The sequence below is a fragment of the Thamnophis elegans genome, chromosome 5, assembly GCF_009769535.1.
Source record: "Thamnophis elegans isolate rThaEle1 chromosome 5, rThaEle1.pri, whole genome shotgun sequence".
Classification (NCBI taxonomy): Eukaryota; Metazoa; Chordata; class Lepidosauria; order Squamata; family Colubridae; genus Thamnophis; species Thamnophis elegans.
The window spans coordinates 28664923-28682145 of record NC_045545.1 but is presented as its reverse complement, the minus strand read 5'-3'; positions in this window follow the sequence as shown (position 1 = coordinate 28682145).

The following is a 17223-nucleotide window of genomic DNA, read 5'->3' as shown; positions in this document are numbered from 1 at the left end:
TGGTCTTTTATTATTTTATGTTGTACTTGTAACCAAATGTGTGTTGTCAAACCAAGTGAATAGTCCTAACAACTGTAGTATAAGTTTACCATAAATTTAATAAGTTCTCGAAGGCAGGAGGAAGAGGAGAGAAGATGATGACAAAAAAAAGAAAAGCAGTGCATGTATGTATGTATATGTGTATGTATGTGTGTGTGTGTGTGTGTGTGTGTGTGTATACACATACATACTTACATACACACACACACATACATACATACACACACACATACATGCACTGCTTTTCTTGCACGCACGCACGGACATACATACATACAGAGTGGCTATTGATGCTCCCTCCCAAGGATGGTCCAGCTATTCCATCTCTTAGTCTGGGGGGTGAAATTATTCGCCCCTCAGAGAGGGCTCGCAATTTGGGAGTCCTCCTGGATCCACAGCTGACCTTAGAACATCATTTATCGGCTGTGACCAGGGGGGCTTTTGCCCAGGTTTGCCTGGTGCACCAATTGCGACCCTATTTGGACTGGGAGGCCCTTCGGATAGTGACTCACGCCCTCGTCACCTCAAGACTGGATTACTGTAACGCGCTCTACATGGGGCTGCCCTTGAAGAGTGTTTGAAGACTTCAGTTAGTCCAGAATGCAGCCGCACGAGCGATTGTGGGTGCACCTAGATACACCCACGTTACACCTATCCTCCGCGAGCTGCACTGGCTTCCCATTGGGCTCCAAACATGCTTCAAAGTGCTAGTTGTTAGTTTTAAAGCCCTTCATGGCATCTGACCTGGTTACCTGACAGACCACCTCCTGCCAATTGCCTCCCAAAGACCGATTAGATCGCACAGACTAGGCCTTCTCCGGATTCCATCTGCCAGCCAATGTCGACTGGCGACACCCTGGTGGAGGTCCTTCTCTGTTGCAGCTCTGGCCCTCTCGAAAGATCTCCCCGTTGAGATCTGGACCCTCAGTACCCTTCCGGCCTTCCGCAAAGCGACTAAGACCTGGCTGTTCCGGCAGGCCTGGGGCTGTTGAGTTGTCCAGCCCCACTTCAGGTTTGTGACTGTTGTGTAATTTTAAACTGTTGTTTATTTGTTATATATCCCAGCTCCCTTTTATTGTAAGCCACCCTGAGTCTCTTGAGAGTGGGCGGCATACAAAATTTCATACATACATACATACATACATACATACATACATACATACATACATACATATTCAAATGTAATTGAATTGGACTTTTTGTTATTGCCTGAATGGATAAAAGTCACAAAGCATCCTGCTTAGGGTCATTGAAGCTATTGAGCCCTCCTGTCGCATCAAGGAGACAATCTCCTGGTACTAGGATCATCTAAAAATATAATCATCTTTCTCCCTACCAAATTTAAAAGATACTCCTATCCCTATACCTCCCGTGTGGCTAAATGTGAAGGGCATATTGGAAAATAAAATAAAAACTAGAACCCAATTGAAACCAAGTATGCCTAAAATTCACACGTTCATTCAAAGCTGTTGCCTAGATGTATGAACCACAGTTTTGTCCTCTTACTCAAATTATTTCTGCGCTATTCCAAAAGGAATTTCTAAACTAGAGAAATTCTTATCACAGAATAAAACAAGAGAAAATTCTAAACTATATTATTCTAGAGCAGTATTGTGACCTCAACTATTTTTTCAGACTCAAGGCTTCCTTTGAACGTGCTAAAACCTGAAAACAGATTAGCACCCTTTTGAACTGGGAAATCCTTAAAAGAAGCATGAGACCCAAATCGGCATCAGTGGAATCAAAAAGCAAAGAAAATACCTTGCCCTCCCTCAACAAAATGTAAAAGTCAAGTATGAAGAGATGTGTTGTTGGAATCTTACAATATCCATTTTCTATTGACAAAAGGTGTACATCTGCATGAATAGTGAGTAGTTGAGAAATCTATGAGGTAAACAGATTTATCAAGAATATCAAGGTAAAATATTTTGCACCGGGACAAAAGTGCAATAAAAGACCACTGAGTTTCCATATATTAGGTAAGTTGTGCTACTTGAGTGTTAAGTGTAATCATCACATCGAACACTGTTTCAGCTTCAAGGAGCAATCTACCAGTTTCAAGATAACCTTCGGGCAGTCAGACCAGTTATTGCCCACCAAGGGTAGGCAACTACGGCCCTTTATGACCCATAGACTTAACTCCCAGAATTCCTGGGGCAGCATAGGAATTGAAGTTCACAGGACTTGAAGGGCCCATAGTTGTCTGTCCCTGGGTTAGAGACTCAAAATATTGGCACTGGAAAATTAGCAAAGCATTTGGGAATGCTCAAGATTTGTAGTTGGGATTTATATAGTTGTTCTTTATTATTAATGTGAGAAAGTGGCTGCAGCCGCTATTTTATTACTGCCTTTTCTATACTTTATGACTTGGGCTTTTTAATATATTGTTCCTTGTTAAGAACTAATTGTGGAACTAGGGATAGAAAAGCAGCATGCAGATTTAAATATGAATGGATAAATTTTTAATTTTTCAGTATAGGTAATCTATTATAACAATTGTTGCTTCAGAATAAATGTTCTTTGATGCAGCTGGGACTTTAATCCTCCATAATTAACTAATAATATACTTTAAGAGTTTTATTCCCAATTTTTATAGACCCTTTGCTAAACAACAAATACAAAACTAAAAATCAAATCTCTGTTACTCATCATGACCCAGATTTAGGAACAGAAACTAGTTTGAGACAAGAATTACAACTTTTTATTTGAAATGTTTATTGTCCCTGAATAATTTTGTCTAAAAAATATAGATATTCTCTAAACTGGAACAATTAGAATTGTTTCCTTAATGGAGACATCCCAAGGATGAGGATCCTATTTGGGTGAAATAATGTAGCTAGGTTGAACTCCAGAATCCCCAAATGAAGGGGATGCAAAAGAACAGGGCTCTCTAAACTTGCCAAACTTTAAGATTTGTGGACTTCAACACCCAAGAATTCTGGGAGTTGAAATCCACAAATTTAAAAGTTGTCAAGTTTGGAGACTCCTGCAATAGAACAACCAGGAACCATGTGGTGATTCAACAAGAAATCCAGAACCTGAGAGGACCTACTCCTATAGGAGCTTACCAAGACAAGGCACTGGCCATTGAAGCCTCCTTTATTTTATTATTTTTCTTTTTCTTTTTCTTTTTCATTATTATTATTATTATTATTATTATTGTTGTTGTTGTACAATTGTATCACAGCGGCCAGTTATTTCACCGGATTTGGCATTGGTTACTAGTCGGGCCCCACCCAGGGGCCTAGGACGTCATAACGTATTTTCGTAATATGCGTGCAGATCCAAGCAGTGCGGCTTTTTGCATTTGACTGATGGTGATTTTGTCAATTTTTAACTGTTTTAAATGTAATTCCAGTGCTTTTGGAATAGCACCCAGTGTGCCAATTACCACTGGAATTACCACTGTTGGTTTGTGCCATAGTCGTTGAATTTCAATTTTTAAGTCCTGGTATCTTGCGATTTTTTCATGTTCCTTCTCGGCGACCCTGCTATCACCTGGTATTGCGATGTCTATGATTGTGACCTTATTTTTCTCAACCAGTGTGATGTCTGGTGTATTATGCGCCAGTATTTTGTCGGTTTGTATACGGAAATCCCACAAGATCTTGACCATCTGATTTTCGGTGACTTTTTCAGGCTGATGTTCCCACCAGTTTGTTGCTGTTTTAATATTATAATTTTTGCACAAATTCCAATGGATCATTTGTGCTACTGAATTGTGCCGCAATTTATAATCAGTCTGCGCGATTTTTTTACAGCAGCTGAGTATGTGATCAACAGTTTCATCAGCTTCTTTACAAAGTCTGCATTTGGCATCATCAGAGGATTTTTCGATTTTGGCCTTAATGGCATTTGTGCGGATAGCTTGTTCTTGCGCAGCCAGGATTAGTGACTCTGTTTCTTTCTTTAATGTACCTGTTGTTAACCATAACCAAGTTTGTTCACTGTCCACTTTATCTTTTATTTTTTCCAGAAATTGGCCATGCAGTGCTTTGTTCAGCCAACTCTCCATTCTTGATTTTATCACATCTTTTCTGTATTCTTGTTTCGTCTGTTGGGCCTTCAGTAGATTTTTGTTCTTTACTTCGATTAATAGATGTTCTTGACTTTCTTTTAAATAATCAGCCAGTGCATGTTTTTCTTCTTCAACTGTTTGCTTCACTTGTAATAATCCTCTGCCACCTGATTTTCGGGGCAGATATAGTCTATCAGTATCACCACGTGGATGTAAACTGTAGTGCATTGTCATTAGTTTCCTGGTTTTTCGGTCCAAAAGGTCCAAATCAGCTTGTGTCCAGTTAACTATACCAGCTGTGTATCTTATAACTGGTATTGCCCAGGTATTTATGGCCTTGATTGTATTTCCACCATTCAATTTAGATTTTAAAATTTTCCTAACTCTGTTGGTGTACTCTCGCCTGACAATAGTTTTTACTTCTCCATGCTTGATGTTATCCAACTGCAGAATGCCTAAGTATTTGTAGGCTTCATTTTCTTTGCATTTAATTAATTGGCCATTGGGCATTTCAATTCCCTCACATGCAGTGATTTTGCCCCTTTTTATGGATACAGTGGCGCATTTTTCCATGCCAAACTGCATTGAAATATCGGTGCTGAATACTCGGACTGTGTTTGTCAATGATTGGATTTCTATTTCTGACTTTCCATAGAGTTTCAAATCATCCATATATAATAAATGTGAAATTTTTTCAGCTTCTTTGGCTGTTTGGTAGCCTAATTTCATTTTTTTTAAGATTACTGATAGTGGGATCATTGCGATGATGAAGAGAAGAGGTGAAAGTGAATCACCCTGGAAAATTCCTCGCTTGATATTAACCATTCCGTAGATCTCATTCCCTACTGCCAACTCAGTTCTCCATTGTTTCATCGCCTTTTCAGTAAAGGATGTAATATTTTTGCTAATGCCAGTTGTTTCTAAGCATTTTATGATCCAATTATGTGGCAGTGAGTCAAATGCCTTTTTGTAATCAATCCAGACCATATTCAAGTTCGTTTTTCTGTTCTTACAATTTTCTAATATCATTTTATCAATTAGAATCTGATCTTTTGTGCCCCTACTCCTTCTTTTGTTGCCTTTTTGCTCTACTGGCAAGATGTTGTTTGTTTCCAAATAATCAATCATGTTATCTGCAATAATGCCTGTGACTAATTTGAAGGTTGTTGGCAAGCATGTTATTGGTCTGTAGTTTTCAGGTGTTGTTCCTTTAGTTGGATCTTTCTGAATCAAGTATGTTTTTCCAGTTGTCAACCATTCATCAATTTGGCCCTTTTGTAAAATTTCATTCAGTTGCCTGGCCAATATTGCATGTAAACTGGTCAGATATTTGAGCCAGAAACCATGTAATTGGTCCTTTCCAGGTGATGTCCAATTCTTTACCTTTTTTACTCGATTTTTGACCATCTCAGTTGTTATTTCTAATACTTGCATTTGTTTGTTGCCAATGCTTTTCTCAAAGTCATGTATCCACTTTGCTTCCTTGTTGTAGTCCTTTGCATTTTCCCACAATTCTTTCCAGAATTCAACTGTGGCCTGTTTTTCTGGTTTTTCACTTTTGGTGTCACCATTTACATTAAGACTTTGATAAAAACGCCGTTGGTCTGATCGAAATTGCTGATTTTGTTTATATTGGATGATTCGTGCCTCATATCTTTCAATTTTTCTAGCTGTTGCTGTTATCTGCTGTTTTACAATCTCTACAGCTTCATTGATGTTTCTTGTATCCAATCTATATCTCCTGATTAGCCGATCTATGATTTTGTTGTTTTTAAGCCGTTGCTCATGCATGTTCTTTAAGTTACTAGCATCTGCCCTTAATTTTTTGATTTTTTGTTCTAAACGGATTTTCCACTTTGGCTTTGATGCTTTTTCTGTTGTGTGACTAGGTACTTTAATTTTAATGCCTAGTTCATTAGTGACTATTACAGCTGCGCTGTACATTAACTGGTTTGTTTCCAAGATGGATCCCGGTTCAATTGTTGAAAACACTGCATTAACCAGTTTCATGATAGGGGCCAAAATTTTCTTAGGCACAGTTTTTAGTGATGGTAAACGTTGCCTTTCCTCATTAAGCAGAAAATGCTCCATGATCTTATCCTTCAATTCTTTTTGTTTTTGAGTTAGTTCATCAGTTGGTTCAGTGATAACTGGTTCTAGTGGTGGTGGTGTTATTTCCTCACCGAGAGCTTCTTCTGGGAGTTCTACTATAATGTCTTTAGTTGTGTCTTGAATATCAGTTATTTCCGCTTGTGATATTGTTTTTTGGGTTTTGCAATTTGCCTGAATTTCCTCATGTTCAACTTCACTAAACACTTTATTCCGTATAATAAATCGCCTTTGATCTGCTAGTCGTTGTTCACTAACATTTGAATCTGGATATTGTTGTTTCCATAATTCATACATTCGCTTTAAATAGCCTCTTTTTTCTGGCTCTGAGCTGTAGTAACAGGCCATTATGGCACGGTTTTCATCTGCACTATATTTTTGTCGTTTTGTTGGCTGGTCCACTTGTAGCCCACTTGTCGACAGATGTCCAGGGACCCCAACATCCGCCGCGGCCCTTGTTAACCCGCGCGACGACCGATGCGGTATGGAATTCTTATTTGTTTTTTTCACCATATTGTATGGGTTGGCGGGTTTTTTTTTACGGGACCAGATGCCAATCTGACCCCAACCTTCCTCCTTTCTCATCCGGGCTTGGGACCGGCAACGGCGGAGTTATATATAATAATAATAATAATAATAATAATAATAATAATAATAATAATAATAATAATTATACAATTGTATCACAGCGGCCAGTTGTTTCGCCGGATTTGGCATTGGTTACTAGTCGGGCCCCACCCAGGGGCCTAGGACGTCGTAACGTATTTTCGTAATATGCGTGCAGATCCAAGCAGTATTATTATTATTATTATTATTATTATTATTATTATTATTATACAATTGTATCACAGCGGCCAGTTGTTTCACCGGATTTGGCATTGGTTACTAGTCGGGCCCCACCCAGGGGCCTAGGACGTCGTAACGTATTTTCTTAATATGCGTGCAGATCCAAGCAGTGCGGCTTTTTGCATTTGACTGATGGTGATTTTGTCAATTTTTAACTGTTTTAAATGTAATTCCAGTGCTTTTGGAATAGCACCCAGTGTGCCAATTACCACTGGAATTACCACTGCTGGTTTGTGCCATAGTCGTTGAATTTCGATTTTTAAGTCCTGGTATCTTGCGATTTTTTCATGTTCCTTCTCGGCGACCCTGCTATCACCTGGTATTGCGATGTCTATGATTGTGACCTTATTTTTCTCAACCAGTGTGATGTCTGGTGTATTATGCGCCAGTATTTTGTCGGTTTGTATACGGAAATCCCACAAGATCTTGACCATCTGATTTTCTGTGACTTTTTCAGGCTGATGTTCCCACCAGTTTGTTGCTGTTTTAATATTATAATTTTTGCACAATTTCCAATGGATCATTTGTGCTACTGAATTGTGCCGCAATTTATAGTCAGTCTGCGTGATTTTTTTACAGCAGCTGAGTATGTGATCAACAGTTTCATCAGCTTCTTTGCAAAGTCTGCATTTGGCATCATCAGAGGATTATTATTATTATTATTATTATTATTATTATTATTATTATTATTATTATTTTATATTGTGTTTTTATGTCCTTGTAAGCTACCTTGAATCTCCTTTTGTAAGTAGGCGGCAATATAAAATTTCTAAGTAAATAAAAAAAAGGGGGGGGAATCATGCCAAATTTTTGTCACTATACTATGCCCAATTTATGTTATCCTTTCCTACTTCAAAATAAAACATCCATAGATTAGTATGGGGTCCTTGATGGTCCCTGAGCTTGGTGGTTTTCTTGTAGAGGTTTCTTTACCAAACTAATAACATCATCATCAGTTCTAGAACAGAGTTGGGTTTGATATTTTTACATATTAGTTACTTGCCCTGTCAGTGGTGGTAAGAGCTACCTTGGCAGTTTGTTGATTAGGCTGTTTACCAATACCGTATCAGCTATCTTTCTATATCTGGGAAGAAACGTTCTAAAGCTGATTTTAATTGCAGAAGAAGCTGCAGTTAATCAAGATGTAAGTAAAAGATCTTTTAACCCCATGTCTAATTCTGAAAAACACCAGACCGATGCACCCAACCAGGGTTTAAAAGCTAGACATGAATATGTTCCAACTTCCAACACCGGAAGTCTTTAAGAAGATGTTAGATAGCCATCTGTCTGAAATGGTATAGGGTTTCTTGTCTAGGCAAGGGGTTGGACTAGAAGACCTCCAAGGTCCCTTCCAACTCTGCTTTTGTATTGTATTGTATTGTATGTTGACGGAGGGAACTCATTTCTTGTGAATTATAGGGCCTTTGTCATCTCTGCTAGCAAGCAATATGCTTTGTCAAAAGAGTATGGGGCAGAAGGGCAGCCCCATTGCACTTTTCATATCCATTCAGATCTTATTCCAAAGTTTTTCTTGAGATTTGAGTTTAATTTTTCCAATAAAATGGTTGCTTGTCCCTATTTTTTTTCCTAAATGGGTGTTTTGTCAAAATTTGATTATCTTAAGTAGTCTCTAAATGTTCTTATTTTCTTGCATATATGTGTAGCTCCTAGCATATTGTTTTTAATTCAACAGTCTTTAGGAAGTACTTTTTTAAAGCTTTCTGAAAGTTAAAGAACAATTAGCCATTAAATCATGCTACTTAGGGTGCAGTTCTATGCATGTTTACACAGTCATAAATCTCACGTGGTCAATGGACCTTAGTCTCAGAGAAATGTGTACACTGGATTGCAGTCTTAGTTATAAACAATTCTCTTATATTGCAAAATAAATGCTGCTTTACAATGTGGAAGCAATGCCCCCTTGTGGTTTAAATCTGTACTTATGGCACTTGTCATGGAAACAACTGGTTGATTTTCTCCCATGTTATTTGTGACATGTACCAAATTAATAATAAACATGATTATAGATAGGTACTAAAATAAGGAACATTTAAACAGAAAGTAGCAAGGTGGGTTACAAATTTTGATTTAATAGAATTAAATGTAATGTTTTCTTTAAATCTAAACACTTAAACTAAAGTAGGATTGTTTTCATACCAAAGGATATTCAAGGTGTTTATCCATATGTGCTAAGTAAACAAACAATCTTAATTTCTTGCAAATTTGGAATGAAGCAAAATGTGCCTGTTTTTATAAGCAGGTTACATATTTTTCTTGTGCTCTTATTGCCACAAACCAACGTTTTCTCACTTTGAATTCAATGCTATCAAATCTAGACTGTACGCACTATTATTACATGATAGAAAAGAGATAAAGAAAAAGATAGTTGTCCAGAGTCCTGAAGCTTTACAGAAATACTAGGTATGAAATCAGAATACAAATGCAGAGCACTGAAACATTGATAAAAAGAAAGCATCTTGTTTATCAATGACATTTAATTTATAGAGCAGTATTTCTCAATCGTGGCAACTTTAAGATTTGTGGATTTTCATTCCCAGGATTCCCCAGTCAGCCAGAGTAAGAGTAATACACTTTCATTCTTTTGCTGCCTTTAGAGCGATCCATTGTTGAGTGAAGAGGAAATTTCTCAAATGGACCAAAGACATGTGTCAAAAGAAAGGACTGGGATGAACACCATGTCTCCATCCAACGATATATAGAGTTGGTTACATGGGATCCACACACCCAACAGTGCTCAAGTCAATTCTGCAAGGTTGATTTACGAGAGACAGCTTAATCATTGACCGTTGAAAGTTAGGGCTACCAAATCTGAGCTGAAAAAGCTAGCTGACCAGCAGATGGGAGTATAGTGGGTTTTCTTTGCTGCCATTTAATGGTTATCAGAAGTCTTGCAGTTCTGGTTTTGATAGCCCTACCCAGTCTGAGTCTAGAAGGATTTGATTTTTGCATTCATATGTCATATTTGAACATCAAGATCTTTCTAAGCTAAGCCGGCATGAGAGATGAGAGTAGGCAGCATTCTTCTGTGTGTATAACAGCCAGATTGGGGCTAAGATGCCATCCGTTCCAGCTACATAAAAGTCTAATTGGAGAGCCAGAGTTATTCAAGAGTTATTGCAAACATCTGCATAATATGTGATTATAAATGGTGTTCATATAGTAAACTTTTAAAATAAGAGGCATCATCTTCAGTTTGTCAACTTGTCAAGGCTAGAGAATTTATTCAACTTTCCTTCCAACGAGATGGAATGGACTTCATTATAGCTTGAGATAATTCATTCCTGGCTTGTCCTGTATATTTCATGGCAAATGGGGAATATATAATTCAAGAATAGCTTCGGTGTGGCTCTCAATCACAAATTTTATGCAAACTCCAGATTTGCAGATAATTTTGATTCTGGCACTAAGGAAAGAGGGAGGGAGGAATCCTGGGTGCCAGTAAAAATGATTTTATTGGACCCCAGCTTGTTTTGAAAATGAATTCCTTTCTCAAGGGTACTCTTAAAAACAAAAAAGAAAGCATTAATATATAAAAAGGCTGACAATATGCATAGAAAAATAATATTAAAATTAGCTATTCTCTCTAGGTTTACTCTGGTTGATTCAGTAAGTGTCTGAAATAGGATTGCTTCCAGTCATTAATACAAACAAACATATAAATAAAAAAGCAAGTTCTATATTGTTTACTTACCATTGACAAGAAAATAATAAATGCTCTCTTCTTCATTTCCATACTTAATTGCCCATCCTCCTTTTGCAAAATTCTAATACTGAGAAAATATTAGCAAATTATTCTACTAGCGTGATGGCGACTATGGCATGCGTGCCGAAAGTGGTACACAGAGCCATCTCTTCAAGCATGCTAGTCATTGCCCATTGCTCTTCCGGGTTCTGGCGCATACCTGTGTGCCCCGCCAGCTGGTCTTAGCATGCGCATGCATGCCACAAACCAGTTAACCAGGTGACCAGAAGCTCAGCTTCCTGGCACACACATGCATGTTGGGGAACTGCTCTTCCAGTTTCTGGTGCTCCTGCGCATGCGCACCGGAGAGCTGCTCTTCTGGTTTTTGGTGCTCCCCTCCCACACCGTCGGTGCCGAAAAGGTTCACCAGCGCTGTTCTAGTAGCTAGTCAGGTAACGGTTATGCCATCTGTTGATGGATCTCAGTTCTTCTGTTCTGAAGCCACGGAGAATAAAAGATCCACGTGGTCTTTCAAAGTGATCGCATGACTCTGGGACTTTGCAACAATCATAAATACATGCCAGTTGCCAAGCATTTGAATTCTGAGCACATGACCATGGGGATGCTGCAATGGTTGTAAGTGTGAAAAACTCACTTTTCTCAGTACCGTTGTAACTTTGAACAGTCATTAAACAAATGGTTGTAAGTCAAGGACAATCTATACTGTATATTTTTGTTTTGTTTGGGGGTGGGGGAAGGAGGGTTTTGCCTTCAGGTCAGAGTTTGCTCGTGGTGAATAGAAGGACAAATCCATGCAATTTTCAAGGCAGCATTTGCTACTGAGTTCTTCCCAGAGCTAAGGTGAGGGCAAGTGGCTAAGGTCACCCCTCTGGTTTTTGATTCTAAAATAAATTTAGAACTCAAGTTTCGGTGCTCCTAATCCGGTGCCTTAACGATTAGACAAAATTCTCTCTAATCTTCAACATTAGCACTGTCCAATACTAGTGGCATTGTTTACTAGAAAATGACCATGGAATTGTGTCAATTTTTTTTTCCAAAAAGACACAATTATGAAACCATATAGGCCAATGATGGCTAACCTTTTTCTAAAGGCATGCCAAAATTGTGTGCACGCATGCCCCATCCACCTGCACATACATGTATGACCCCCCCCCATGTACGCTACCCAGGCTCCAGAGGCTTCCTAAAGCCGGGGGGGGGCAAAACGGCCCCCCTGGCCACCTGGAGGCCCTCCGGAAGGTGGAAACAGATGGTTTCTGTTAAGTCCTGAATAAGTCCTCGGACTTACGAATGACAGCTCAGCAACAGCCAGGCGCGCCTTAGCCAATCAGGCACGACTTGCAAGTTGCCAGGCTGTCAAACGTGCGGCTATTGGTTCTCCTGCCTGACAGCTCTATATAAATAGCTGTCAGACAGGGAGAGAATGCCGGTCTACTTCTGTTGTGTTGCATTGCCTGAAATAAATGTGTTTTGTCTTACGGTTACCTCAGACGCCTCCCGCCTGGTTCTTCTGAGAATCTAACAGTTTCTAAATTTCCAGTTGACCCGTTGACCCTGTTTTTCACCTTCCCCGGGCTCTGGAGGTTTTCCTGAAGCATGGGGAGGGTGAAAACGGCCTCCCCTGGCCCTCTGGAAGACCAAAAACCAGCTGGCCGGCACACATGTGCACACGAGAGCTGGGGGCTGCCATGCTAGCAAATATGGCTCTGTGTGCCACCTATGGCACGTGTGCCATAGGTTTGCCATACAGATATAAGCACTGCTAATATTCATTACTTCTGCTTTCTGTCCTGTTTGCAGAGACATTTGAAGGGATGAAAACTGAGTAAATTTGAACCTGTTCATCTTTTGAACCTGTTCATCTTTTGGGATTTAGCCACTGAGAGTTGGCAGATTAGCTTTTCTGCATAGAGGTTCCCTTATCTGTTTTGCAGTTTATTCAGTGCAACATTCGCTACCTGAGACATAATTGTAGATATTTCACATTTAGCTATCTTGTGTGAAGCTGCAGGCTAAATTTATGAACGTGTCTTTCAAACATTGCAAGACATATTGCTGGGGGCGGGGGGGGGGGAGGAAAAAAAAAGAAAAGAAAAAAAAAGCATCTTGCTGATATTTACTGAAAAGATGAGCTGAGCTTGCTTTTCAAAGCCCCATGGATTAATTAAAGCTAAAATGTCATTCATGTATATATCATATGCATTTTTCCAGGCACAGATGTCAGTCTGGTGCCAATATGCTGTTTATGTACTTATCTGTCTCAAGCACATGGCCATGGACATATGCCCTTCTGGCATGGGCACACTATGTAGCCGGAGACGCCTATTAGGCTGCTAATGAATCATTGGCATTAAAAAGGGACAGTTGACAGAGAAAACAGAGCATGGAACTTTTTAGGAACAACGAATATTACTTTTCAAGCCATCTTTGAATTGCAAAATGGGAGGCAGATGATTTGTGGGTACGCTAACATCTGCAGGGCCTGAGTAGACGCCTAAAACGCAACTGGACTTTTCACATGTTTTAGAAGGGGTGTTTTTGGCACAGCAATTATTTTAAATCCTAATGCTGGTGATGAACATGAGTGCGACGGCTGCTGAGGAATTCTGAACAGCCAGAGCAGATGTTTGGCTTATATCAACAGCAGGAGTTCTACATATTTGAAATGGGGAGGAGAATACTCTGTATTCTTGGCACAGAAGTAATATCAGTTGCCTCCGCTCTGTTTCTTCCCTGACGAGGGTCTCTTTGATCCAAAATCTGAGAGGAAGTTTCATGAGCTAAATGATGGGGAAATCTTGTATACTAGACATGGAGGCCTTAATATATTTGTGAGATGTAGACTCCATCTTTTCTCCAACAAATTGAGCCAGGATCAATTTACATGAAAATCTCCATTTTATTTGAACCATATGGGTTGAGCTTCCAGCGAGAGTGAATGACTCAATGTCCTTCAGTGAGCTTCTGTGGCTGAGGTTGGTCTTCTTATTCCTAGGATAACACCTGAACCACTGCACCAAACCAAACTTTAAAGTGACTATTGGTAGTAATGCTCTTAGGAGCTATATTTTAGGATCTCGGGGAATAAAACAGTGTTAGATCCTTGATATAGTTGCCCAAATTCTTATAAGCCCAATTTTTTCTCAGACTTGGATTTTAATAAGAGCTGTATAAATCAAATAGTAGCATGACCAATTGCTGTTGATTGAAGGCAGAGGTGGGTTGCTGCCGGTTTTCCTACCGGTTTGCAACCCGCATGTCCATGCACTCTTCAATGTAAATTGTTGTTTGCGCATGCACAGAACAATTTACAGTGAACTGCGCAGGCGCAGTCACTAAAAACCAAAATGGTGGCGGCCCAGTGGTGGCGAGAGAACCAGTTTGGGGGCGTGGCAGGCCTGGGTTGCTGCCGGTTCAGCCAAACTGGGCCAAACCAGGAGCAACCCACCTCTGATTGAAGGCATGTTCTGAAATATGCCATACCAAAACACCTGTATCCCTGTCCACACAGTTTTCTTACTCGCCCAAAAAATGGCTGATAGAACAGATTAGCTTGTTACACATAGTTTAATTTGAAAAAGAGCCTATATTAATCTTCCTGAAACTTTGGGAAGTCAACATCAACTCAAAGTTGTTCCTGGCCATACCTAAGCCAGAGGAATTATAAGACTGACTTCAAATAATTTTTAATTTGATTATTTTAGTCCTGAATTTAAATGTCTCTGTAAATTTATAGCAAGGTGTTAATCTCTCATACTCTGTGCCTAACCTATCCCCCAGTTTGGGAACATTCCTCATGAATAACCAACTTCTTTCCTCTATTTTAGAAAGCAAATAATTTCACTATTGGTATTCCTTTTTAAAATTGCTATTTGTAAACATATTGAACCGTGTCAGACTTCAAGAACAGATGGGAAAGCAGGATACACAGATGGAAAAATCTTCACTTCCTTATAGGAGCGTTATAAAATCTAAGCTACAGGGAAGGAATAGTTCACTCTTAAAATTTATAATACAACTATATCAGGCATTTAACATGGTTTAAAAAACAATATATTAAGACATTTATTTGATACGTAAACATTTGTTTCTCAGGGCATCAAGCATTAACACATTTCCTAGTCCAGGACTGTATTAGTACTTCATTGCTGTCACATCGTAGCAAATCTTTACAAATTTCCCACAGTGCTAAGAATTCTGGAAAGCGGCCACCCTCTTTTCAAGACTTTCAGATCTTCTTTAAAAGTATTCATATTAAAAAATAAATTTGACCTTCAAGATGGACCCCATTTTGTCGGGGTCCATTTCAAGGTCAAAGTTGTGGTAAACATCTTCATACTTGTATTTAGAAACCTTGAGCAAGGGCTCAGAAGACAATGAGTAATTTTCTCATGCTATTTTAAGTGAAACAATAGGATCTTCTGGCATGTGCTGCTGGGGCTCATCTTGATGCCAATTTCCAGAGCCCTGTAAGCTAGAGCAGGGGTCTCCAACCTTGGCAACTTTAAGACTTCAACTCCCAGAATTTCTTAGCCAGCAAAGCTTTGGAATTCTAGGAGTTGAAGTCCACAAGTCTTAAAGTTGCCAAGGTTGGAGACGCCTGTGCTAGACAATGCCAAAATGACAATCTGGAGAGCAGCAATTGAGGAGAATCCATCCATCCTTATAATGATCAATCCTCATTTTATTATCTCTACTTTTTTTAAAATAACCTATTTCTATAATAAACATTTTTATTCCAACATATTTGTATACAGGCAGTCCTCAACTTACGACCACAATTGCACCCAAAATTTGTGTTAAGAAATTTGTTAGGTGAATTTTGCCCTATTTTACAACTTTTCTTGCCATGTTTGTTAAGTGAATCACTGCAGTTGTTAAATAAATAACACAGTTGTTAAGTGAATCTGGCTTCCCCTTTGACTTTGCTTGTCAGAAGGTCACAAAAGGTGATCACATGATCCCAGAACACTGCAACTGTCATAAACATGAACCACTTGTCAAGGATACAAATGTAATTACTATCTGTATTTTGATAGTAAGAGCTAAGTTACAGAGACTCTACTTTATTTCTAAATCAAGAGGATTGCAGTGTGATTTGGTGAGGCAAGAGCGCAGCAGCGGCAAGAAGCAACGTTTATGGCAGCCATAAACACGAGACGCCTGTCGGACACAGCGGCGGGGGTGTTGCTTCTCACCGCTGCCACATTCTGCCGCCTCGCCCACCACCTCCTCCGACGAACAATCCTGCTACCCTGGCCTGCAGCCAGCCCAGCACCGAGCGGGGAGGAGGAGGAGGAGGAGGAGGGGGACGAGGAGGAGAAGAGCGGTGAGTCCTTGTGCCGGCCAGGCGGGAAGCAGGTCGGGCGGGGGGGTGGGTGGGCTGGCTGCCAACAGCAACTTGGGTGTCCTGGGTCCGTCCAAGCTGCTTCTTGCCGCCGTCGCACTCCACTGCCTTGCTCTCCCTGCCTCCTCCGATGAACAATTCTCCGCTTTCTTCAGCTCGGACGGTGCTGGGACACCCAAGCTGCTATTGACAGCAGCGGGGGCCACCTGAGCGGCCATGATCCCCCCTCCCCAGCCAGAGAGCCCACCCACCCCCTGCCTGACCTGCTCCCCACCTGGCCGGCCGGTTGACACAAGGACTCACCGCTCTTTTCCTCCTCGTCCTCCCCGCTCGGTATTGGGCTGGCTGCAGGCCAGGGCAGTGGGAATGTCAGCGCTTGGCGGCTCCCATGATGCAAAGTGCCTGGCGGGGCACTTTGCATCGCGGGAGCCTCCAAGACCCGGGTCTGCAGCAAAGGCGCCAAGCTGCCCAGTAGAAAATGCGGGCAGAGAAGAAATTGCTGCTGAAGAAAAGGCGGCCGGCGGCCCAGAGCAACCTCTCCAGAATCACCCTCGATGAAAACTGCTAGATTGCGCAGTTGCTCAAGCACTCAAGGCGGGAGAATCAGTGCCTCCTTTGCATACAAATTTTTTTGCTTTTTAACCCTTTCTTAACTTTTAAAAGGTGAAAAATTCCTTATCCAAAGGAGGCCCGAGTTCTCTGGCCTCCTCCTATAGGTAATACTGAGCAGACACCAAGCCACTGTGACTTGGAATCTGGTAGCAACTACCCTGGCTTTAATTATTTTTTAAAAATTCTTTAAAATTATTTCCTTTCTCTCAGGAGACTGGTGAGACCCCGCCTCCCCTGCCCTGACGTGACTGCACGTCCCTGGTATGGTATATCACATGTGCAACACATGTAAAAAATATTCATAACTTTGAATTCTCAGCATTGGGCCACCATCTTGAATTCCTTACCATATGTTGCAGACAAACCTGAATCTTCATGTAGAAAATTCCTCTAGATGAACATGCCATTTGGAAAAATGAATTTTCAAAACAAATTCCTACAACTATTTTGCTACTTTTTTGAGTTTGAATTGAGTTCTATCATTACAAATAACAAAGCCAGCATAGGACCCAAAAAGCAATTCTTTGC